General features: G+C 43.5%; 1 protein-coding gene across 4 annotated transcripts in view; it reads left to right on the forward strand.

Moving 5' to 3' along the window:
* LOC119652498 (pyrokinin-1 receptor-like) overlaps positions 1-25,390 on the forward strand; it is a 222,782-nt gene that overhangs the window by 41,625 nt on the left and 155,767 nt on the right. For 2 of the 4 annotated variants that reach the window (XM_038056681.1, XM_038056684.1), the window contains exon 2: positions 22,957-22,980. The exons of the other annotated variants lie outside the window; for them this stretch is intronic. The gene's annotated coding sequence lies outside the window, so the exon portion shown is untranslated. The remainder of the gene's footprint in view (positions 1-22,956; positions 22,981-25,390) is intronic. 4 annotated transcript variants of the gene reach the window in all.

Here is a 25,390-nt window from a genome sequence, read left to right on the forward strand (position 1 = left end):
AGAACTCGCCACCTCTCCACTAGCGGCACCAATGATTACGACCCGAAGGTTACGTCGGGAATGCTTCCTTCGCAGCCCGAGCGCCGGAACGTTGGGGTGGATATGACTTTTAAGTCCGTTTCGAGAATTCGTTTCAGTCCGGAGTCGAGTGAGACATACCCCATTCAAGTGCCCTGGCATTGAGGTCACCTCTGACCAGCATCCCCCCTCTGTGCCCGAGATTAAATCCTCTAGAGCATCAAGCCTGGGTCGAAAGTCTGGCATCGGCTCATTCGGCTTTAGATAGACACTGAAAAGCGTTACCTGTAAACAACGAATTCAGACAAAGCCACCCCCTCGACCTTGGGCAAAAACTCGAAAGTAGGTGCCCTCCCGAACCAGCAGGTGGCATGAAGCTGGATCCTTGCTTCGGCACTGTTCAGTGATGAGCGTTAGATCAGCTTTGATCTCCGCAGCCAACTACGCTACCAACTCGTGCGCGGTTGCACTTCGGTGCATATTAATCTGTAGGATGCGGATCATGTTAATCGTGTTCTGATTATCATGTGTACACAGGATTAAGGCCCTTAATCCGAATTTTAATTTACTTCATTGTTCCGCTGAAAAAAAAAATCGAAAATTGCCCCAACTTATTAGTCCACTCCAGCAGCCTAACCCTTTAAAAAAGGCCATCTAAATTCGTCCACCATCTCCTAATCTTTACTGACTTGAATACTTTTCCCTCTTCTATAATGGATACTTCGAAAGAAAAAAAAATCCTAACGGTTCAGGCAACTTCTTAACTGGTCCGATCTAGGCAAAACCTAAAATGCGAATCGCACTGGAACAGCAACACGCAAGCGAAATGTCGCCTGAGATATGCTAAGCACCTGTTGCCCTTCAATGCGGCTGACTCACAGCACAACGATCAACTGACTTATTTAAATTGTTAAAGGGAACATGTCTATGAAAAATACATGTAATTGCACGCTGCTATGGGCTAGTAAATAGCGTGTAATTAACATTTCCAATTCAAGAGGGTACAATGATCGTTTTAGTTTTAAATTAATATAATGGCTCGCTTAGGCTGACCTTACATGATCAGTATTTCATCAGTCTGGCGTCAGTTTGAATGATAAAATTATGACAAACAGATCGTATTTGGCAGTGACTGGTGGACTGATAAATATTTAAATTTTTAAATAATAACTGTCAGTCTGTCTGGGCTGATGATGAGTAGAGTTTAGTCCAGTTGCCATTGTGTTGTAAATCGAAATTTGACTTCCTAATGGTTTGGATATTTAAATACATGCAACAAAAATGTCTGTTTGGTCGCCTTGTTTACATCAAACATTCCTTCAGTTTTTCATCAGTCCATTTTTGATTAATTGGCTGATGAAGCTGATGAAATACTGATGGTGTAAGGGGAGCCTTACACCATTGGATTGAGGGTTGCGGAGAGTTTTAAGATTGATGAGGAATATTTTGAAAAACATTTATCATTATTAAGGTGGAGTCAAGACAAAATGTAGGAATTTGGAAAAGTGGCAAAGGCTGCATTAAATTAAAGGAATTTATCCACTGAGTTGACTCTAGGCAATGCAGAAACAAGATGATTTGCGGATAATACATGGCAACTGGGTTTCCAGAACCTGCTTGAGGAATGGCAGCAGAGGGATAACACAGGCGTGGCCAATACACTCTCTGAAATGCCCAAAATGGCCTTTCATTGTAAAACATTTTCAAAAGTCGGTGTTCAGAAATCTACAAATCCATACGTACCATTAACCTTAACAATAAATCAAGCTCGGATTAGCCAAGAGGAAAAATCCCGTTGGGATACAGCTAACTTATCAACTCTCCACCAAGTGAATTGTCCACATTGCAATTCGGTGCGGAAGATAGGTAAGCTCTATCTTAAAAGGACTGTTGGAAAGTAGCTAACTTGGCTACTCCTGAACGAACAGCAGATACGCAAGTGATGACGACTGTCAAACAGCAGGCCGCTTTCGAGAAACTCATCAGGATGATGAGCAACTTCCGTGAGGACAGCCAGGATCGGCATTCGTATGGATACTTCAAGGCGAGGCCACAACGTGTAGCGGAACTCTGGACTGCGATCACCACAACACACCAGGCGATCCTGTCCAACATGAAAATGACGAAAGAGCATCAGCTCAGTATTCCGAAGAGTACGATAAGGTAGAGGAAGTCCCTTTGAAGCTCCTCTCGATTTTTGAGATTGGTGTCAAGGAGCACACCAGTCTACCGCGAATACTTGGAGCACCTAAGCAACATCTGGCTCCAACAGAATCAGATTGGAACGAATGACTATCCCGCAGTTTGATGGCAACCATGGTCGATGGAGATCATTCTACGACCTTTTCTCGTCAATAGTGCACCACAATAAAGAGCTGTCAGCCGTGTAAAAAATGCAGTATTTGAAAACGCATCTTACAGATGAAGCCGCTCGAGTCGTCCCACATTTGGACATCAGCAACTAGAACTACGAATCGGCATGGAAATTGCTGATCGACCGATTTGAAAACAAGTAGGTCTGGAACCACATGCATAAATTCTACCACCTCCCAGCGGCAAAGGAGGAGCGCGATTCAGCGGTAAAGAATTTAGTGGATGCAATAGCTGAATTCCTCGTTAACATGAAAGGGATTGGCATCAACGTCAACCATTGGAATGCACTTATCATCTACATGATCAGCCAGAAATTAGACATCCAGTCGCAAAAGCTACGAGAGGTCTCCCTGCGATGCGCTTCTGAGATACCAAAGCTAGGAGTATTCATGGATTATTTGACCGGTCGTTTCCGAGCGCTGGAAGCATTGGGCACGACAAAAAAATAGGTAAATTAGATGCGCTCATGGCGAATGAAGCAATCGCATGCAGTTGTTGCCGGAAGGATCATTTTAGTATTCAATGCAGCAAGTTTAAGGCAATTAGTATTTCTCAACGAAGAGACCTAATTCGAGAACAAAGGGCCTGCTACAACTGCATGAAAAAAGATCACAGTGTCAAGGACTGCTCATCGAAAAATCGTTGCCGCACGTGCAGCAAGAAACATCATACAGTACTATATAGTGATGGTGAGGAGAAGACAAACTCCAAGGAAGTCGCAAAGCAGCTAGCCTCTGCAACGGCAGCACTCATGACGAACCATCCCGAAACTACCCAGACCGTGTTATTGGTCACCGCGAGAATCAAGGTGATAGTGTAGGTCAACTAATCATCTTAAGAGCCCTCCTTGATTCGGGCTCTTAGCGAAGCATCATCATCGAAAAGGCAGTCCAGTCAATAGGGATAAAGCGGCAGCACGCAAGCTTCGATGTCAGGGGGCTTGGGTCAACTTGGGTCATAAAAATAAAGTCTCTTACTTAATACCAAAGCCTGACAAAACTTTTCGATCGGAGCTACGGTTGTTGGTGAGTCTGCCTCAACATTTTGGTTTAAAGAGCGAATTTGGCACGTTGCCAGTATTGTGGGTTAAGTGACTAACCAGTTGGAAATAATAAGGATCTTATTAAAAACTCTACTCGGAATCTGCCGACAAACTGACGTACTACAATGCTGGCAGGCGAAAATCCTTGTGAAAGAGCCTAAGGTCACTATAGCAGCATTTTTGTTGTCCCTTAAGAAGTGGGACATGAAAACGCTAGTAGGACACTGCTCCTTAAACTACCATATGGAAAAGTTTAGGGTAGTGGTTTCGGCTATGTGCAGTCAATGTGAGGAGGAGGAGGAGGAGACGGCCCTGCACTTTTTATGCAGATCTCAAACGAAGATACATTGGCAAGGTTTTCTTCAATGAAGAATCCGCACACCCTCTGCCTCTGGAGAATATTTTCAGATTCGCTAAAGCCTGCGAACACCGTAGGCGGGAAGCCATTGAATAGGCGATTTACGGGGATAGTACAATGGGCCTAACAATGACCTGAGTGCTCGGAGCTGCGGCTCCCCCCAGCAAACAAAACTAAACTAAACTACTATGGAAACTACATTGGCCAATTTTATGAGCTCGCATTTTCGTTTTGACCTCTTGGTATGAAGGACGAAGAAATTGGCATGGCGCATAAGATGATGAGCTTGACACATGCGCGCCAGAAAATGCGGCTCATATCCTGAACCCTCCTTCAATTAGCCATCGGTAATTATCACTTTGTCTCCGGTTGGCTGTTTGTTTAGAGTACTAGGTTTGTACAATGCAAGGTCGCGGTTTAAACCTCACTGGTGGCAGAGGGATGTATATCATGACCGGATTTTGGATATCACTCGACTCAGTTGTAAATAAGTACCTAAGTCAAATAAGGGTAATAATTACGGATGGGTGTAATGCTGATATTTGGCCTCCTAGGGTACCGTTGCCGTTCCGAATGCAGTGCCTTAACAAGCTTCAAGGACTAGATCCAAATGCATTATTGCGCTCTTCCAGTTCTCCTTGTCAATTGACCATTTTTTTACAAAAACAATATAATCTGCCTTCAACCCTCTTACTTTATTGGGTCTTTACTTCCCGTGACTTGACACGAGTCAAATTGGTTTGCTAAGTGCTGTTTCGTCAGAAAGATGTTTGTCTTAAATTTGTGGTAGAAGTTCTTGACAGATACTTCTGCAGCAGTTCTTCCGTCTCAAAAGATTTCTTTTGCTTTTTTTTGGTTTGACCTACTTTTCTAGGTCTCGCTATTTAAGTACTATCCCCCTTCACTCTTACGTAACGTCAATATTGTTTCAATTCCTCCATTATAGGAAATTATGCAAGAGAAGTCACCCACGAATCATAGCAATGTCAATTAAACTACGCAGTATAAGCCATCAATACCAAAGATACGCATTATGTGATTCAGGACTATTTTCTATGTTCTCTATATATAAACACTATTCGAGAAAGGAGGGTAAACTGCCCTAAACATATCCTTGTCATCTGATATGCTCCACACCTTGCCACAGTCAGGACAGCACACATGAGGGTACGACCAGGACAGACCAACTTTATTAATTCATAGAGAAGAGATAATCTCGAAAATCCAAGGATAATCAAGAGCTATTTGTAGATACCCACAAAAACCTTTGGATTATGTAACACCAAGACTATTTGCTTGTTGATTCCACCACTTAATTGTGTATGCTTGTCATTTGTCAGTCCAAGTTTCAGGCCGATGTCTGCAGCATATTCCATCAAAGTGAACAACAATCTCGTTTCTAAATAATGATTGGATAACCTAGTTTCCGTTTTAAACTCTATTAGGATCCCTTTTCCTTCATCAAACACATGAACAGCAGGAATGCTTTCTTATGCCCTTTACAAGTATGTCTTCATGGACGTCATGGGAATTCCTTTTCTAAATCGGTCAAGTCAGCCCTTTCCTTCAATGACCTATTTCTATTTTCGGGTTCCTTTCCAAGAAAAGAAAATAGCGTTTCGTCTTATGAAAAATATCCCTTGATATGTCCTTTGACACGTTCTAGGTACGCCCAACATGTCAGGCTATGTAATTTGTTATTTCTCAATTTAATTCAGATAAAAGCTATGAATATTGTTATACGACACTCGTCTGTGATTTAGGCACCTTCAGTAGATCAAATACAATATGTTCGTACGTAAACACGAGGCTGGTACTTCCAAGGAAACTTTAACCCCTATATAAATATACATAAGTACAAACCACAATCGTTCTGATATTAGCATGAATCCTTGTATTTGCAAATGGCTCCACATTCTGAGTTAAGCTCATTTGCACAACCTCGCTCCATGAAACGCTCCAAAACGCATTTCGAAACCTTAATTAGAAGTTATGCTCCTCAAAGGAAAATAAGGCACCGAAATTCTTCCCTTATTCATCTTAGAATGAAAGGACCAAGGAGGGTCGTGTGCAATTAGCTAGCCATTTTTTGGAGACCCCACTTCAGTACCTGGTCCCAACTAATTCTCGGTATGTTTTCATGAATGGATTTCTTTTTAGAGGAGTCTACTTGCTGCAAAACTGTAGCTACATGTGTATATGTTACATTAAGGATAGGACACCGCTCCTTCCTTATCAAATTCAAAGGATAATTTATCATGTAGTCAGATGGTGACCTGATTTAACTGGGAATTGTTTCATTGGAAAGGAATCCACTTGGCAGTAGAATGTCTTCATGTCAGTAACACCTTCCTTTTCACATCCTCTCCAAAGGACGAAATTGTGCTCCGTCTTCGGAATGTCGCCAATGTACATTTATCAAGGAATGTCGTCAATGTATCTAAGATGATTGAATGCAAATTGCGACGATACGAAGACATCTGCTTTGCATGACTTGAAACCTGTATTTACTTTCATGTAATGGGATAATACTGGAATCACCTTTGGGGGGAACCACAGGGAGTTGACAGGCTTTCCTTGATAAATCCTAGAATTGATTGGCTTCGTTCATGATGGTTGTGAATATATTGATTGTTTCATGCTACATTTCTCGGTAAACGCTTCAAGGGCGTTTCGTTGACTCTCCTCATTCCACCTGTCCTTTTCCATACAGACGTAAAGTTTAACTATGACGATTCTGGTGCTCAATCAATAATGTACGAAGCGTAACTTTAAGAGGATTAAGATTGATGAAATTAAAAACTATGTAAATACATAGGCATCACTATTCTCTCCAAAGACGAATTGACTTTACGGACAAACAGATCGCAGCAGGTGCCGCTTTATTTGAGTGTAGGTTCTGTATTCATATGATTGGGTGGAAATCTTGTTCAATTTTTCTGTAGCAATAAATGGGTACATCTGTCGGAATAACAACTTCACTTATCGAGAGCCCAAGGAGCTGCTTTGTTCGCCACAGCAGCATTAAGAAGAACCCATTATCGAATCTTTAAATAGAGGGAGATACTGGCAAAAGACTACCAAATTACCCGGAGACCTCCTAGAAAGTGAGCCTTAAGAGATTTCTCCCAATACAGCATACACTAGTGGCATCGATCGGTCCGATTGATGTCGGAGGATGTGGGGAAAAAGGACATATTGCTAAAGAGTGCAATAGAGACCCCAAATGCATTTTGTGCGAAGGAGAGGAAGGAAGGGATAACCGGCATATCGCCGGAAGTGGTAAATGCCCGGAATTTAGGAAGGCGTTAACTGCAGTGAAAAAATGAGGTTAATACAAATAAACCTCAACCATTGCAGGGTCGCACAAGATTTGCTTGCGTAGACCACTTACGAATCTGCGATAGAGATTGCTATCATTAGTGAGACATACAAAAATCTTGACGGTGGTGTATGGGTCACAGATTCTACTGGTAGAGCGGTGATATGGGCGTGCGGTCGTCAAGCCATACAACATAGCATGGGTCAGGCGGCTTTGCGTGGGCAAAAATAACCGATATATTCTTATATAGCTGGTACGCCCCACCGAGCCTCACACTGCCTGAGTTTGAAGACCTGTTTGACGATTTTGTTCACGACACAAGGGGGGGGGGACACAAAGGTGATAGCCGGTGACTTCAATGCGTGGACTATCGAGTGGGGCAGGAGAGAGACTAACGCAAGGTGGCGGTGCTTATTAGAAGCATTCGCCCAGTTAGATGTAGTTCTGGCCACCGAAGGTGTTATAAAAGCTTATCGGAAAGGGGGAACTGGTTCAATTGTAGATCTGACTTTTGTCCTGGCAAGTAAGCGAAGACTTCACGTACAGCGACTACCAGGCAATCATCTTTGAACTAAGGGCGAAGCCACAAGGTAGGAGACACGCACCCCGGAAGCCGAAATCCACAAAAACACGAGGATGGTCTGCAAAAGCGATGGATGAGCAAACATTCATGGAAGTGTGGCTAGACCTGCCTACCAAAGCAGGCACCTCCACGGATAGAGCTCTCCATGTTACACAAAGCATCTCTAAGGCATGTGACTCGTCGATGCCTAGGAGATGCTTATTCCCCATTAGAAGATCCAATTATTGGTGAAATAGGGAACTTGCCAGCCTTCGATCGATTTGCCACAGAGCACAAGGATGTGAACGGCTCAGAGGGCAATAGGCAGGATCGATCAAGGGCAAAAGGAGAATGCCTATAGTGAAGCTCGCAAGAACTTCAAGCTGCTCCAGCGGAGTAAGAGGGAATGTTTTAAGAAGCTCTGTTTGGAAGCGGAAATAAATCCGTGGGGTAGCACCTATCAATTCGTGACAGGACGATTCAGAGGCCGATAATCTCCGCAGATCACATACTCTATGCTCGTGTGGAAAATAATCGCGGGGTTATTTCCCCAGCAAGGGGGGGTATTGACACCTTCCAGAGTTCCTTGAATGTGACGCCGATTCCATCAGTTACCAGGGACGAGCTACTGGAGGTCTGCAGTCGAATAGGCGACGGCAAAGCCTCGGGTCTGGACGGCATACCGAATAAAGCCCTCAAACTTGCCATCACATGTAGACCGGATATGTTTGCGGAGCTACTCGAAACGTGCATGCCCGTGGGTATATTTCCTGTACCATGGAAGCGGCAGAAGTTGGTGCTGCTGCCTAAGACTGGTAAACCTCCAGGGGAACCGTCCTGCTATAGACCCTTATGTCTTCTAGACACTATGGGGAAAATGTTGGAACGGGCTATTTATAATAGATTACTCCCAGCGTCGGGAGCCAAGGGGGCCTTTCAGATAGGCAGTATGGGTTCCATTAAGCCAGATCAACCATTGACGCCCACCACAATGGTTACTGCTTTGGTCGAAAATGCAATTCGCGGAAGGAGTTGATATTGTGTGGTGGTCACCCTGGATGTGAGGAATGCATTTAACTGCTGTGTATTGGGCCGACTACTGTGGAACATCATGTATAATGATGCACTTAACCTTTCGGTTCCGGAGAGGCCACGGTGGTGGGTTATGCCTATGATGTGGTCGCAAAGTATCTCGAGGATGCCGAGTTGTACTCAAGCGAAGCAATCAGTGTTGTTGGGGCTTGATTAGAGAGTGTTGGACTGGCACTCGTGGAGGAAAAGACGGAAGCGGTCCTCATCATTAAGCGCCGCAAAAGAAATTACGCCTGCATTAGAATCGAGAATCGTATCATCACTTCCAAGTCGGCCATCAAATACTTGGGTGATGATAGACGCAAAACTTAATTTTAAGCAGCACGTAAAGCATACTTGTAAAAAAGCATTCACCACGAGTATGGCTCTCGCAAGGATGATGCCGAACGTAGGAGGACCGCGGCATACTTGCAGGGTGCTCATATTCAGTGTGGTGAGTTCTATCATGCTGTATGCAGTCCCAGTTTGGGGAAAAACGCTGCAGGTTTTAGGTAATGCACATAAACTGAGTACGGTTTGAAGAACAATAGCCTTAAGGGTGTGTTCTGTCTTCAGGACCGTCTCAGACGATGCAGCGTTCGTCATCTCGGAAATGATGCCGATTGACATTTTGGCAACCGAAATGATGAACATTTATAACACCAGATCCATCTCTCCCTTATCGCAAGTGGAAAAAGCTGAAAGGGAGAGATCCATAAGCAGATGACAGCAGATGAACTTACAGGTTGATCCCTTCCATCCGGGAATTGCTGGAGAGATAGCATGGGGAGATAAATTATAATCTCACTCAGTTTCTCACTGGCCATGGATGATACCGTCAATACCTGTACAGGTTTAAATTGGACACCTCAGCTAATTGTCCAAACTGCGACGGGGTCCCAGAGGACCCAGCGCACGTATTCTTTCAATGTTCTAGGTTCGTGGAAGAAAGGAGGAACCTAGAGGAAACTCTAGGTAAAGTGCTATCACCGCAAAATTTTCCCCGGAGAATGGAAGTTTGCTTGGAAGACTGGGATGCGATCAATTCCATGATCGGAGGAATCTAGGTCGAAGGCAAAGAAACAAAAACTGATTGCAATTGTAATCTGTTTTCAATAATGAATAATCAGATTTCAATAATCTTATATATTCCGCGACGGCTGTCATTTTTCCATATTTATTCCTCTTCTCTTTCTTCACAAAATGTCTTCCAAATATTTCTTCTAAATGAAGTTTTTCAATATTCTTCTCTAAGACTGATTACGATCAAGGCACCTAAATAGAAGTGTAATGCCGGTCGTCCTCCACAGTTCCGATCTGTGAGGAATCTGACTGCGATTGCTTGCAGTGCATTATCTTTTCAGCATTTTCTTTTGAACTCTCTTGATCTGGTACCACTCTGAACACTGAAGTTCCCGTCTCGTTCGGCGCTCCTGTACCGCACCCAATGCCCCCAATATCGGAGGAATCAAACCATTTACGACGAAAAGGAGAGTATCCTCTGGGCGTATAGTCAAATCAGAGGGTACTACAAGACATAGTTTTTCTTACCTAACTCGTCAATTCTCGCTTTTTGGGCCATCGTCACGATAAACGGCATCCTGTCTGGATAGTTTTTCCAATTGCGCCTTGAACTTAAAAGTCTATGTCGAGCTCAGCGTCAAAAGCAACGTACACTGTCGCTGAAGTGTGCGCCAGGTCTTTCTCCTCAGCCAATAATGTGCAATATAAGTTTATAAAAAAAAAGAGAATATGAAATGGGTTAGTTGAAGTTGAGCTATGAAATTTAAGGGAAAGGGACCAGTTGTTGGATTGATAAAAACAAAAAAATGTTATTACCTGAAGTATTAAGTATTGTATTTACATGAAGGACGGGATGGAAATTGTGAAATAAAGAGGGATAATTGGGAAAACTAAAGCGGTAGAAAAAATGTGAGGATAAAGAGACTATTACACATTATTGAATGTATTATTTGGTTGACCCTGGAAGATCAAGATATATTACGGATGAATACCATGAACAGGGAGTAGTAGTTTAGTTAACTGGGGGGAGCCGCAGCTCCGAGCACTCAGGCCATTGTAAGGCCCATTGTACTATCCCCGTAAGTTGCCTATTCAATGGCTTCCCGCCTACGGTGTTCGCAGGCTTTAGCAAATCTTAGAACATTCTCCAGAGGCAGAGAGTGTGCAGATTCCTCATTGAAGAAAACCTTGCCAAGGTGTCTTCGTCTGAGATCTGAGGATGCCGGATAGCTGCATAAAAAGTGCAGGGCCGTCTCCTCCTCCTCCTCACATTCCATATGGTAGTTTAAGGAGCAGTATCCCGTCAAAAGCCCTACTAGGGTTTTCATGTCCCACTTCTTAAGGGACAACAAAAATGCCGCTCTAGTAGCCCTAAGCTCCTTCACAAGGATTTTCGCTTCCCGGCAAAAGTCCAAATTTCTCCCCTCGGTTGCGTGAATCTTTGCAATTTCACCCTTCAGAGTAGACTTGACAGTAGATGGTCGAATTTCAAGAGCTGGTTCTGGCCCCACCATGGTGGATCCGGACCCTTGGCGAGCCAGTCGGTCAGCCTCCTCATTACCGGCGATGTTAGAGTACCCACATCAGGAATGTTTTGTTCAGTCGGCCAAGTTTCAGCAGCATCTGATGACAACTCCACACCAATTGGCTTGATATGTTGTTGCCATTTAGTCCTGATAGTGCCGCCCGACTGTCGGAACAGATTCGAATGGTGCGACCCCTCCATTTTTGTCGCAGACATTCGTTTGCTGCCAATGTAATGGCATATATCTCCGCCTGGAATATGGTCGTCATTTTTCTATAATCGGATTCTCCGAGAACACCCCTGCGCCCGGTCCATCCTCCATGATTGACCTGTCGGTGAAGATTATTAGGTCTGTAATCTGAAAAGACTCATGGTTACTTGTGTAACCAAGTCTCTGAATCTGCGTTAGCAGCTTCCTGCTGTTAGCAAAGTTCAGTCTTCGCCACCACACGATGCATGCATACATCAAAATGGGTTTTATTATGGATGTATACATCCAGTATATCCGTTTAGGTGAAAGTCCCCAGGTCTTACCTATCGCATTCCTACAGCACCAGAGCAATATGCAGGATTTCTGATACTGTTCCTGGATATGATGCTTCTACGTTAACTAGGAGTCGAAATGTACTCCTAAGTACTTGACTGTTTGTGCGAGCTGGATTTCCGCCCCTGCTAAGGTAGGTAGCATATAGCTGCCCCACCTGACGTTCCTAGTGAACATAACTAGTCCAGTATTCCTAGCGTTCACCGTGAGTCCATTGCGGAGGCACCAGCTGCGGATTACATGCAGAGTTGCATTCAAGCGGTCACATACTGTGTCCGCAAACTTGCCGGTAATTATTACGGCTAGGTCGTCCGCAAATGCTTGCGCGAAGACTTTTTTGTCCTTTTATCCATCACCAAGAGCCATAACAGTAGAGAGAGAACCCTTCCCTGTGGACAGCCCCTGAGACATCCTGTTTCAATAGACTTCTGGCCGACCGATATGTGAATTTTTCTCCAGTCTATCATGTGAAAGATCCAACCGATTAATAGCGGTTCGATTCCATGCATGCATAATTGAAGGCACCTTCGATGTCCATGAATGCGCCTAAGGCATATTCTTTTTCGGCCATCGCCTTTTCAATTTTTGCCGTAAGTTCATGGAGTGGATTTGCCTTTCTGGTAGGCGTGTTGCCTATGGTGAAGTGGCCACTTAGGAATGTGTGTATCCCTTATGAACCGATCTACTAATCTTTCTAGTCCTTTTAGCAGAAAGGACGTTAGGCTGATGGGTCGAAGGGTTTTTGCGTCTGTGTAGGTGGGTTTTCCTGGTTTGGGAATGAACAACACCTTCACATCCCGCCATTTAATTGGAATATAAGCGTGCGCTAGGCATGCACGATATATATTCCGAATGTGTAGACCCAGGACATCCATTCCTTCTATTACTAGCGCAGGGATGATGCCATCCGGACCTGCAGACTTGTATCTATGGAACGAGTTAAATGCCCATTTCACACGCTCCGGTGATACTACTTTGCATGCCAGATTCCAGTCTCTCGGTTGAGGGCTGTATGCACCTGTTGGCCCCAGATTAGATTTTGGATGCTGCCTGGAAAGTGCACTTCAAGCAAATGATTTGCCGTTTCTTGATCGCTTTCTGTGTATCTCCCGCTCTGTAAATGTAAATAACCCAGTTTTTGGCTACGTTCTTTGACCAGAATCCGCTTCAGCTTTGAGGTTGCCTCAAGAGAGTTAGTCTCTTTGCAAAAGCGTCTCCAAGATGATCGTTTAGCCGATCTTATGCTCTTCTTTAGAGCCTTCTGTGCCTCTTTATAGCGATTCCAGCTAGTGCTTGAATCACACTTCAGAGCACGATTGAAGAGCATCCCTCTCCTCTGTTTTGCCAAATCCGAGTTCCACCATGGTGTTTTACCCTTCTTTGGCATCTTGAGTGGACAGGTTTTTTCGAAAGCTTCTCTCATGCTAGTTGTGATCATATGGGTTGTCTTCTCAATTCCAGCAATGGATTTGATGCGCTTCCCAGGGATCGTGACTCGGGCATTCAATTCAATGTGTCTGTGATCCGAGACTGTGATATCGTTTGATACTCTCCACTCTTCGATCAGAGCCGCGATGTCAGGAGATGCCACCGTGATGTCGATGATCTCTCGCCTGACCATGTTGAAGAAAGTGGGTTCATTACCCTCATTTAGGATCTGCAAATCGGTTCCTACTAGATGCTCCAGTAGTCTCGATCCTCTTGTATTGATGTTCGAACTTCCCCAGCATATGTGGTGAGCGTTGACATCACATCCTGCTATTATCCCCATGCCTCTACTTTTGGCATATTGGATAGCTCTGATGAATGTTCCGCTGGGAATGTCTTCTGCGTCATGGGAGAAATATGCAGAGCACCATAGTATCTCTTTTTCTCTCTGTTGACTTTTTATGGTTAGCTTAGTCGATGTGGTGTCGTCATCACATAGGTCGTTAACCAGGTTAGCCTGGAAGTCTTTGGAGACTACCATGCAGGTGCGGGGTCGACCACTTCCATTGGCATACAATAGGTCAGCATGTTGGAAGTTTAGGCCCCTGACTGCCCCACCAACAACCCACGGTTCTTATATGAGGCATATAAATGTCTTGCAGGTATTGATCCGACGACTGCTAAGTGCAGTCACCGCTTTACAATGCTGCAAACATGAACAATTCTTCACGGAGTGGCTTATGAATCCTTATCCAATCAGAGTTATATGTGCTATATATATACATAGCATGTCTGCAATTTGTTTGATCATGCGTGCCGCATTGAAACGTCCGAAACATACTATTTTCTACTGTCTGAGATCCCAGGCTGACGCGACGCATAGTCTGGCGCGATCAGATCGAAAGATTTGATCAGTTACGGAAATTCAAGGCACCACCTGGGTAAAGGTGTGATTTAATGGTTTGTTCGAAAGTAGTAGACCTTGTAAAATTGGTCATATTTTAGTGGCTCGGATGATTATAGCTTAATACCATAATATTCTTATAAAGTTTCCTCCAATCTGTTTTATGGTTAGGGTTTCTTAATTGGAGAATTGCCGATATTCCTGGACAAAGCTGCAAATCTTTTCCCTCTTTTATAGGTGAGTAATTAATGGACTTGTATTGAAAGATTTGGCGATTTTAATCGAGTGATTTAACACAGCTCGCATAAGTTAACGTCTTGGTACCAGTTTCGCCCTCTTGCACCCCCGCTAAAACAATGAAATTTGAACTCCTAAACAATCACTTTCCACACAATACAATGCAACAAACTCCAAGCATCGCAAATTCTATTAAATCAAAGTTACCAACTGACCTTCTCATTTCCAATACAACTCACGCCACCGAGACTTTGTCAATTAGGCAATAAGCAACCAAGGCCTCGCCCAAATATCAGTGAAATAATAAAATGGAGAAAGGCAATGATGTGTGCAAACTTGCAACTGCAATTTCAGAAAACTAGACGTGAACATGGAGCTCACTAGTTAGCGAAATAAAATAAATGAACCCATCACAGCCCATAATGACCACATGCCCAATGAACGAAAATGGAGAGTGAACTAGTAGCGAATTTTTCAGATACATCTTTTGGTTGTCATTCAAATTGGCTTAGTCAAACATAAAATCTGAGATTTATGAATCCTGTTCGCGGTAATAGGCTAGCAAATATCAGATAAAAGTGGGCCAATAAATTTCCGTATTTGTTTTTGATTCCTGTTTCCCAATTCCTTGAAGCAAAATTTATATTGTTAAAAGTTTATTGTTTGCATTTGCAATTTTAATGTTTTCGCGGAAACCAGATTTTCAACATTGAATGAATGTAAAGTTTAAAGAAAACTCTTTTAAATGATTCAGTGAATCATTTAAGAATCAATCGAAAATTCTTTTGAATTGTTTATCATTTATAATCGTCTTAAACGGGTGTTCTCAGATCCGTGTCATGTTTTTGTGTTTTCTGTAGGAATTCACGGTACTTCCCCTCGTTTTTGTAATATATTTTCATATTATGTCGAATGGGAGGCTGGAAGACCGCCTCCTAATACATAGATTTAAGGAGAGAACGTTTTCAGCCTCTTCGCCCAAATATTCTAAAATATATCTAATCTAACTCCTAGGATACAATTACTCTAGAAAGTATCTTAACAGAGTTTTGAGTAAATTATCTTTGGAGGTACTCGCATACGATATTTATTTCCGGTTTTGTTTGATGCGAAGGGGTTCAAAATTTGAGTGCATAATTGGAAATTCAGACGAAACTCCGCGGTACACACGACAAAACCTGGGAGATGCCTGCTGAACCAACACCAACAGCTCTACTACCAAACCCTATCTCCACCTCCATGTGGTGATCGATGGGAGTCCTTTTTTAATGAAACACTACACACGGAGAAGGATGAGCGCGAGTGTTCCGCGCCTAAAAACGGAGCAAATTGGGGGTTGGATAGGTTTGGGTAGGGCTGACAACATCATCATCATCATCAACGGCGCAACAACCGGTATCCGGTCTAGGCCTGCCTTAATAAGGAACTCCAGACATCCCGGTTTTGCGCCGAGGTTCACCAATTCGATATCCCTAAAAGCTGTCTGGCGTCCTGACCTACGCCATCGCTCCATCTTAGGCAGGGTCTGCCTCGTCTTCTTTTTCTACCATAGATATTGCCCTTATAGACTTTCCGGGTGGGATCATCCTCATCCATTCGGATTAAGTGACCCACCCACCGTAACCTATTGAGCCGGATTTTATCCACAACCGGACGGTCATGGTATCGCTCATAGATTTCGTCATTGTGTAGGCTACGGAATCGTCCATCCACATTCAGGGGGCCAAAAGTTCTTCTGAGGATTCTTCTCTCGAACGCGGCCAAGAGTTCGCAATTCTTCTTGCTAAGAACCCAAGTTTCCAAGGAATACATGAGGACTGGCAAGATCATAGTCATCATACAGTAAGAGCTTTGACCCTATGGTGAGACGTTTCGAGCGGAACAGTCTTTGTAAGCTGAAATAGGCTCTGTTGGCTGACAATTACCGTGCGCGGATTTCATCATCGTAGCTGTTATCGGTTGTGATTTTCGACCCTAGATTGGAGAAATTGTCAACGGCTGACAACACTTCACGGAAAACCGATGTTACGAAGTCACAAAAGGAGTCTCGGACGGAATGGACTTTGAAACAACGGACCCGACAACGACAACGGAATAACGATTTGTGAATTTTCTCATGGAACGTGCGCTCCCTGTATAGAACGAATGCTGCTGAGCAACTACCCGATACCCTGCCTCAATATAAGATTGATGTAAAAGCGCTGCAAGAGATGCACTAGACAGGGACCGGTTCCCTGGAGAAGAGCCACTAGACCGTATATTATAGCGGCCATCCAGTAAACCCTGTGCTCGGAGTAGGTTTCTTAGTCAGTCAAAAAATGAAACCCGCTGCAATCGGCTTTGAAAACATAAGCGAAGAGCTATGCACTCTACGTTTGCAAGACAAATTCGGAAATATAAGCCAAATTAATGTTCACGCCCCTGAAGAGGAGACTGCAGAGTCGGAGAAGGATGCCTTCTTCGAAGCAGTTGAGCCTTCGAAGCCTGTCCCAAGTATGAATCAAAATCATACTTGGAGATTTCAACAGTCAAGTAGGGACGGAGCCCGTATTCAAGCGATACGCCGGCTCGCATAGCTTACATAGGGATACCACTGATAACGGACTGCAGATTATTCAGTTAGTCGTGTCACATGAAATGGTTGTTGGAAGTACCTGGTTGCGCGGAAAGCGAATACTGAAATCATTTACAACACAGCCCTCCTCTCTAAGCACGTGGGCACGCGGAGAGACTTATCACGCCCAGAACATAATTGGACATTACCAAACAGGCTTCAATCTAGCAAATCAGCAACAGATCAGAATTTCTCTGTTGGGCAAGTGACGGGAAAACTGTTGGAATATGGCCATCAGTTGCACCATTTTCCTACCGACTTCAAGGCCGCCTATGGCAGTATAGCCATGGTAAAACTCTACAAGGCCATGAGAGAATTCGGTATCCCAACGAAATTGATAAGACTAACCAGGCTGACCGTGATTGATGTGCGAGGCTAGATAAAGCAGCAGGACCATTCAATATCAAGAACGGTCTAGGACAAGGGGATACCCTATCTTGGGTCCTCTTTAACCTGGCCCTGGAAAAAGTGATCCGCAATGCAGATGTTAATGCAAGTCCAAGTCCACATCTACTGGCCTGCCTTGACGATGTTGACATTATGAGAAGAAGAGTCGAGATGTACAGTCTACTTTCATCCAGACCGAGCAGGCGGCGCGAGAATTTGGACTGCACATTAATGATTAAAGGCAAGACGAAGAACATGATGGGAACATGTACATGAAGATGGACGATTTCGTAACCTACATAAAGACGAAATCCATGAGCGATACCCGGCCATCAGGTTGTGGTTAAAATCCGGTTCAACACATTGAAGTGGGCGTGTCACCTAATCCTTATGGATGAGGATGATCCAGCCCGGAAAGTGTATAGGGGCAATATTTATGATAGAGAAAGAAGATGACGCAGAACCTGTCTGAGATGTAGCGATGGCGTAAGTCAGGACACCAGGCAGCTTTTAGGGATATTGAATTGGTGGACCTCGGGGATGATGAGGGTCCTTCTTTAAAGTGAAAATCATAAATGGTGTACTCAATCAATAAGAACCTACCTCATCTAGGCAAATTCTCTGCAAAGCTCCAATGATCAACATGGAAAAGTATTTTTTACTTTCAATTCGAAGAAGTTGTGTTTTTCTGACTTGCGTCTAAAAATTGTCAAATAACTTTCGGGGACGCTTCGCTATTAGGATGTCACATATCAACAGGCCAGCAGGGAACGTTTACTGATAAACCTTGGCGCAAAAATAAGCAGGGGGGCTAGGGATAATATGGAGAACGAACTAGAAGGTCCTTGGAGAGTGAGGCTCTCAAGGTGCTCGGGCAAGTAGCTCTGACCCACTAGCTGGCTTAACACCTGCGCCCTAGGTAGAAAGTTTGAAAAGAGAATCGTGAGTGGACGGAACCGCCGACAAGTCTCTATCAACATCAATGGGGTATGTATTAAATTGATATTAGTAGACTACGTCACGAGCGCTGACTCGCCCGTAAGTTCCAGGTTCAGCCAAACGTAAGTCAAGCATCAGACAACTGGAATAGGAATTTTTGTTCCTGAGGGTACGTCCCTGACTATTGTAACTTGTCCTCTTACATACAATTTCCTGATACTGATTCGACTGTCCCGAATCGAAGATTATGTTCTATTTTTTCAGGAATATGGACGAAGAGAGAACGCTGCTATCGACGGTGTTATGAAAGAGGTCAAAAGCAAAATGGGGTCTGTGAAATGCGCCAATAGCGATACAAAAATGAACTTGGAAGTCAATTAAGTGTGGAAAGCATGAAGGACACATAATTTTAATGTGTCTTTTCTATGAGGTATTACTTCGCGGTGATCCCACCTCAGCGAGTGGGAAGTGTACTTCGTATGAATATGAATGTCATTTAGTTCCGTTGCTTCAAAGATTTTTACACGATACTCAAGAAAGCTGTCTTCCATCGTCGGCTCCCTCATATTTTTTTCTCGTGGATAGTTCTGCTGAGAGTAAGATTATATCGCTCATCTTTGATTTATTCCATAATTCGGCTTCATTATTTTCTTGAAATTTGTCGTGTCTATTAGAGCATTCTGTCAGTCTGTGACATCTCAACTTTACTTACTCTCAGCTGGCATGTAGTCAACCTGTCATTCAAATTGCTGCTATTGATTTTAACCTTACCTGTGCTGGCACATGGATTACAGTCTGCATCCTACAAAAAGTGTTCATAACACTTATAATTTCTGATCCTTGTTATATATTTGAAAGTCGGACGAACTTTCTCTTTTCTCATAGTTCTACCCGCGGCTTTCCTTGTTTCAGCACAACATTTCCTGACTAAAAGATTCGAACACTAAGTGAGGTGCTACATACTCCGTAGAGTAGAGAAGGGAAGAGCTCTGGATACACGAGCTTCCTTCAGAATTAACGTATATATATGGTTGCCATTTACTCCTAGATGGGGTATAGTGGATCAATCACATCCACGCGCCATCGTTCACGGTTATCCGAAATGCCCTTCAACTTCCCACACGAATTACTGAGATGCCTGCACTCCTTCTCTGCTATTCTGCGCCAAGTGCCCTTGGAGCGACTCATATTGGGAGAGTGGATTCTCCTGCATGCGTGTAACATACGATTCGTTGTTACCGGCATAAACCATACTTTCTAGATATATAAATTGATTGAGGCCTTGGATGCTCTGCTCATTAATACAGATAGGGAGAGTGCGATGACCCTCAGACTGAGAACATTGGTTTTATTGGTGTTTATCTTCAGTCCAACTATGCTTGGCTCTCTTTCTAAATCCAGAGCTATTTGGTCAAGGTCTATAACCGATGAGAAGGAAAACAGATGTTCTCAGCGTAGTCGACGTGTTTGATGTCACCGTCCATTGAATTCCTCTACGTCCTAAGAACAAGGCAGCACGAAGAATGCCACCGATAACAATAAGAAATAATGTCAGTGACAGGCTACTTTTGACCTCAAAATCCTCCAAAATTTTACAGCGACGCAGAATATGACATTTTGGATCATCATATGTCGCTCTGATAAAAGCTAGCTTCTCCGGCATGCGCCCTGCGTAAAGTGCTCCAGATTCACTCCCTTTTCAAGCGAGCAAAAATTTAAATAGCGCGCACAATTCAGGAGGATCCGGAGCGAAAACCAGTCTGCTCACTTTCGATCAAAGTTTCGGGATAGCAGAGAGCACGCAGATACGATTCCAATTGTTACACTCATTTTTGGAATCACAGCGATTACCCCCCTCTTCCACTCTTTGGGAAACGTTTCGGATTCCGCAGATTTTCGCGATAAATAATTTTACTGGCAGACCATCAAGTTCAGCGGTTTTACTCTGTTTGAATACTTCTTTTCTGCTTAAAGGAACAGTCGCTATCCGCGACTGGATTCAACCCGCAAGCGGAGGGACCTTACTGGATGTGGTACATTTAAGAAATATCCTTCCATCTCTTCAGTTACTTGTCATCATCGATCAGAAGTTGAAGTTAACATCCTTCAAAGAACCATTGAAAGATTTGCGATCATCACGTAGCACATTACGCTGAAATTTTCAATAAAGCCTTGAGCCTCTTCCGTTCATCGATCCGCTTCCACGATTATGCAGTCATTCAGATTTTATGATGCTCCCTCGGGACTTCGCCGACGACCTGTGTAGTACTTCAGAAAAGGGTATTTTTGATGACGGCTCATCGATATTCTCAGACGGTTTCCGCAGCGTACTTGCAGCCGGATCAGAAAAATAGCTCCCCCCACTGTTCAGAGACAGCTGAGTCATAAAAACCGTCAGTGTTGAAATTTGGGGATCACAGATCTTCAACGCTGCGTGAAGTGGCGGACGCAAGACGCAAGCGAACGTAATAGATCGTTAGATGATGATCCCTTTCGAGGCTGATGTCAGCACCTATCTTGTTACGCACATCTGGGGAAGAACTCCTAAATCTACTGTTGATCACCAAGTGGTCAGTCTGATTGCTCGTGCAGTGTCGTTCAGTTGAGACCCAACTGACCTTATAGCTAGTAGAAAGCTTTCTTCTCCACTATATCTTGTAATTACTTTTTATGACATGCCGGGAAGACTTTGAGTGTATTCTTAAGTCCCACACACACGTGCTCTCTTTAATTGCTTATGCTTCTCTGCATAAGTGCTTCTTGCGTGGGGGTGATAGGTTATAAATCTTTATTTCTGATGTCCCTATCGATGTTTAACTTCGTCTTTCTTCTCAAATGAAACCTGCTTCTCACGGTTGACTGATTCGGTTTCAACGCTTTGTTCTTCCTTTGTTCCCCTTGGTTTTGAAATATGTCATCTAATCAACACATGTTATCATCCATTAGGATTGCGTTTTGTATGCTGAAATTGTGGAGGTCAAGTTGACAATGATCATGAACATTGCCCGCTTGCTCTTTTTTTCTAACGTCATAGAGGTAATTTGAAAAGGGGAATCGTTATTTTCTGGTGCCCCAGTACCCCAATTCTTCTACACCTTGGACCACAGGGATTCTTCTTTATGGCAGGTTTCCATTTGCCTCTTGTAGATTGGCTACCATTGTAGCGAACCTTTTTCTTGATTACGGAAATGACATCCTTACCTTATCTCTCCTTTTGTTTTGTGCAATATTTTAGGTACCTCCTTTATCCCTATTTGGCTGACATGAGAGATTCACAGACCACGCAAAATCCATTCATTTCAAGAGTGTATCCATGAGTATTCTTTCACCGGGTATCCAAAGACGTGCCTGAAAACTTACACATGTACTCTGTTTCCCTGTTTCTATCTTAACATTTGTCTTGGAAAAGCTACAATTGGATTCAATCCTTACATTTTCTATAGGATCTTCTTCGTACAACTTGTCCTTACAATATCAAAATTTCCATGATAAATTCTCGGATTACTACTAAGCAAGAAATCATACTAAATCCACCCTTTTTATTTCCCAGCGTCCTAATAACGCATTCAAGGTATGCATCCGTTCCTCCGAAGCATAGAGGGTCATCTTTCAACTGTAACTCTAATTCCAACTACCTCTAAGCTTCCAAGGTAGTTTTCCCAACTTCTGTTGATTTTCACCGGAATTTCGCCATCATCTCAAGTTCTCAAGTGGGATCAAGAGTCACATTTCAAGTTTCTTCGATTATAGCTTCCTTCCGGGGGTTCTCCCTCACGTCACGAATCGCAATTCGAAACTAATATCAACTAAATGAAAAAGTAAAATGACCACGAGCAATTGGGTGGAAACTTTTACTTTCCTGCTTCACATTGGACATGCCAACTTCCAAATGCCCGACAAGTGCAAAGCGGCTTGTATACACGAAATCTCCTCGGATCCCTCGATGAATACCAATGAGGGTGGGTCCTATCTACATATCTACATATCTTAACATTAACAATTACGAAAAAGGCACCTGCAAATTACGGAGTGGAGCAAGATTTCGTTTGCAGAATACTAAAATGTGGGACAGGGTGGACTGGCTTTGATCCCGTGGAAACAGGAAGGAGTTTCGGAATTTTATGATATGATCTGCTGTGATTTCGGGGGTAATTAATTATATATACAATTCGTTAGATACGTGCGGTTGCTGGGAATAAATTGAAGACATTGTCTGCGAGTGCTACTGATTGATATACATTACATAAATATGATTGGACGTGAAGAGGATGTCAAGTGGGAAATCCAAATTTCTGATAGAAGAAATGAGAGGATTGGGAGTTCCCACGTTCATTTTGGTTTTTCTGACCTAAGTTTAGAATAGGAGGATTATGGCTAAGATTTTAGATTTTTCTAGGTACAATTTCGTACCGATAGTGGTCTTGGATTGCTGTTTTCCTTTTTGGTATTCTGTTGTTCTGCTATTTATAGTGATATTTACTGCATAGCCCTATATTTAGTTTTCACCTGTGCACTTTAGATTATCTTTAATTTTCGAGATTCTCTGCTCCACTTTAATCATATTTGATTTTTACCGGAAGAAAATTCTAATCTTTTAAAATATTTTCAGGAGGACAAATTTCTCGGAGATCTGGTGAGTGATGCACAATTAAGGCATAAATCGTATCTAAGTCAACTAAACACAAATAATGCATTTAAAAACAGAAAGTTGTAGTTTCGTCCAGGGCAAGGGAAATCCATCCGATGGTATCCCTTCTCTGTCCTAAGAGAATGAACTTAAATTTACCCTCCAATACGTAATGTTTCTCGCTTAAGTATATTATATTATAGTATTCGTGCTTTCTCGGCATGGAAATTATTTCGTTTCGCCATTGTCTTCCAATGAGCCAAAAAATATTTGTAAATTTTCATTCGAAAGTGCTATCACCCTAAAACATATGTAATTATTACCTAATGAGATATATTTCCGAAGGTCAAAATGATGCCCATGCTCTTGTATTAACAAATGCATTTTTGCCCAGCGGATCGGCTCAGGCAATTGCGAAACATTAATGTATTTACGTGTTAGGAAACAGGAAAACGCATGCTGTGTCTGGAATTTGTGTTTCTTGGGTGCAGTTGAAATTTTGGGCAATAGAACGAGAAAAGTCCCACTGATGCTGCCTTTTAGCCTCTGGTTAGCGACCGATAAATAACGAGTAATTAAAAGGTTGTGTACCTGGATAGCTGAGTGGTTAGAGCACAAGGCTGTCGTATGGAAGGTCGCGGTTCAAATCTCACTGGTGGCAGAGTGATTTGTTGTCGTGACTGGATGTCGGATTCCAGTTCACTCAGCTGTGAATGAGTACCTGATTCAAATCAGGGTAATAATCTCGGGCGAGCGCAATGCTGACCATATTGCCTCCTACAGTGTACTGTAGTGTACCGTTACGGTCTTGATTGAAGTGCTCTAACACACTTCAAGGCCCTGATCCCCTGATGGATTGTTGCGCCAACGATTATTATTTCCGAGTAATCACAATCTCGGCAGATGCCGGATTTTACCTAATACTAGCACTAAGTGCCAAGCATTTAGACTCGGACGATCCTACCTACTTAAAAACTAAAGGGGTGCTGGTGGTGGTGGCCGGTGGTTGGTTAATGGGAGAATGCGTCAAGAACTCCCCGGAACATCGAACACGCATGCAGAATGGTGAATTTCTGCATGGTTTGAACCAGACTGTGCGAAAGTCCCAGGACATCAAGGGAAGCCATGAGGGATTTAGGTAAAATTCGTGTAGCTGACAATATTATGGCAACTACAACCATCCGCTCGAGGCGCCAAATTTCTTCGATCTCCCGAGCCAGTGGCTCATAGTTAACCTTCTTCTCCACGTATTTCCGTTCGATGTTGCTGTTATGGGGGATAGCAACATCAATAATATACGCCGACCGGCCCGTCTTGTCAACTAACAGTACGTCAGGTTGTGTAGAGTATGGCGATCAGTCAAAACTTGCCGGTTCCAATACATGCTGTAAGCAGAACTATCAAGTACTAATTGCGGCTCATATCGGTAAACCGGACATGTTCCCGTGATCAGCCCATGCATGTGTGCAAGGTTTTGATGGATAACCTTACACACGGCGTTATGCCTGGTGATGTACTGCACCGGTGCCATAACAGTACAGTCAGAAATGAGATGGTCCAACGTCTCTAACGCCGAACCACACATTCTGCGCTGGTTGTTCTCCACCCGTTCTTTCATGATGAGCTTTTTATAAGCTCGGGTGGCGACCACGCCATTCTGAATGGCACACATGAACTTCTCCGTCTCAGCAAAGAGCTCCCCAGCACAAAACCATCTGTTCGATAAATGCAAAACGACAAATTTCTGCCAAAGACAATTCACGTGTTTACCGTGCATTGCTTTCAGCTTACATTCATCTATTTGTTCCTGGTCCGACTTCACTTCACTCAGAGGATTGGAAGATCGATCCTTCAAGTTAAGTGGAGTCAGTCCGCAGTCTGCCTTACAGACAGCCACATGCAAGGGACTCGTCTGCTTTTTGCTGTAAAAATAAGCGCGCAGCGAGTCGACTTGGCGACGATGTTGTGCGCCACGTCAACCACGCCCCTACCTCCGATGTCAGGAGGCGGGTTCATCCACTCCACGGCAGACTTTGGATGATGCATTCGGAATTTGGACATAGTTGTCCGTATCCGCCGCTGGACGTTTTCCAGATTGGTCAACGCACTTATTTTATTCTTCCCCGAGAGATGCAATTTCAGCACCAGCTTTACACATCGCAGGAATTCGGACAACACAGCAACCTTCAGATCACCAACTCGAGCACGGGTTCCTTGCAGAATTGCAAGGTACTTGTAGAAGTCTGTCTCGGTCATAGCCTCGATGTGGAGGTCACCAATGCTATGTCCGGCATGCGACTCGTGATTACCTTTGCGGATGGCTTGGATTCGACACTTGTCTAATCCAAAATCCGTCCGAATATCGTGGCTAAACATGTCTATTATTCGCAACAGACTTCTAAGATGGTTGTCAGTA

Source organism: Hermetia illucens, chromosome 3, assembly GCF_905115235.1.
Source record: "Hermetia illucens chromosome 3, iHerIll2.2.curated.20191125, whole genome shotgun sequence".
Taxonomy (NCBI): domain Eukaryota; kingdom Metazoa; phylum Arthropoda; class Insecta; order Diptera; family Stratiomyidae; genus Hermetia; species Hermetia illucens.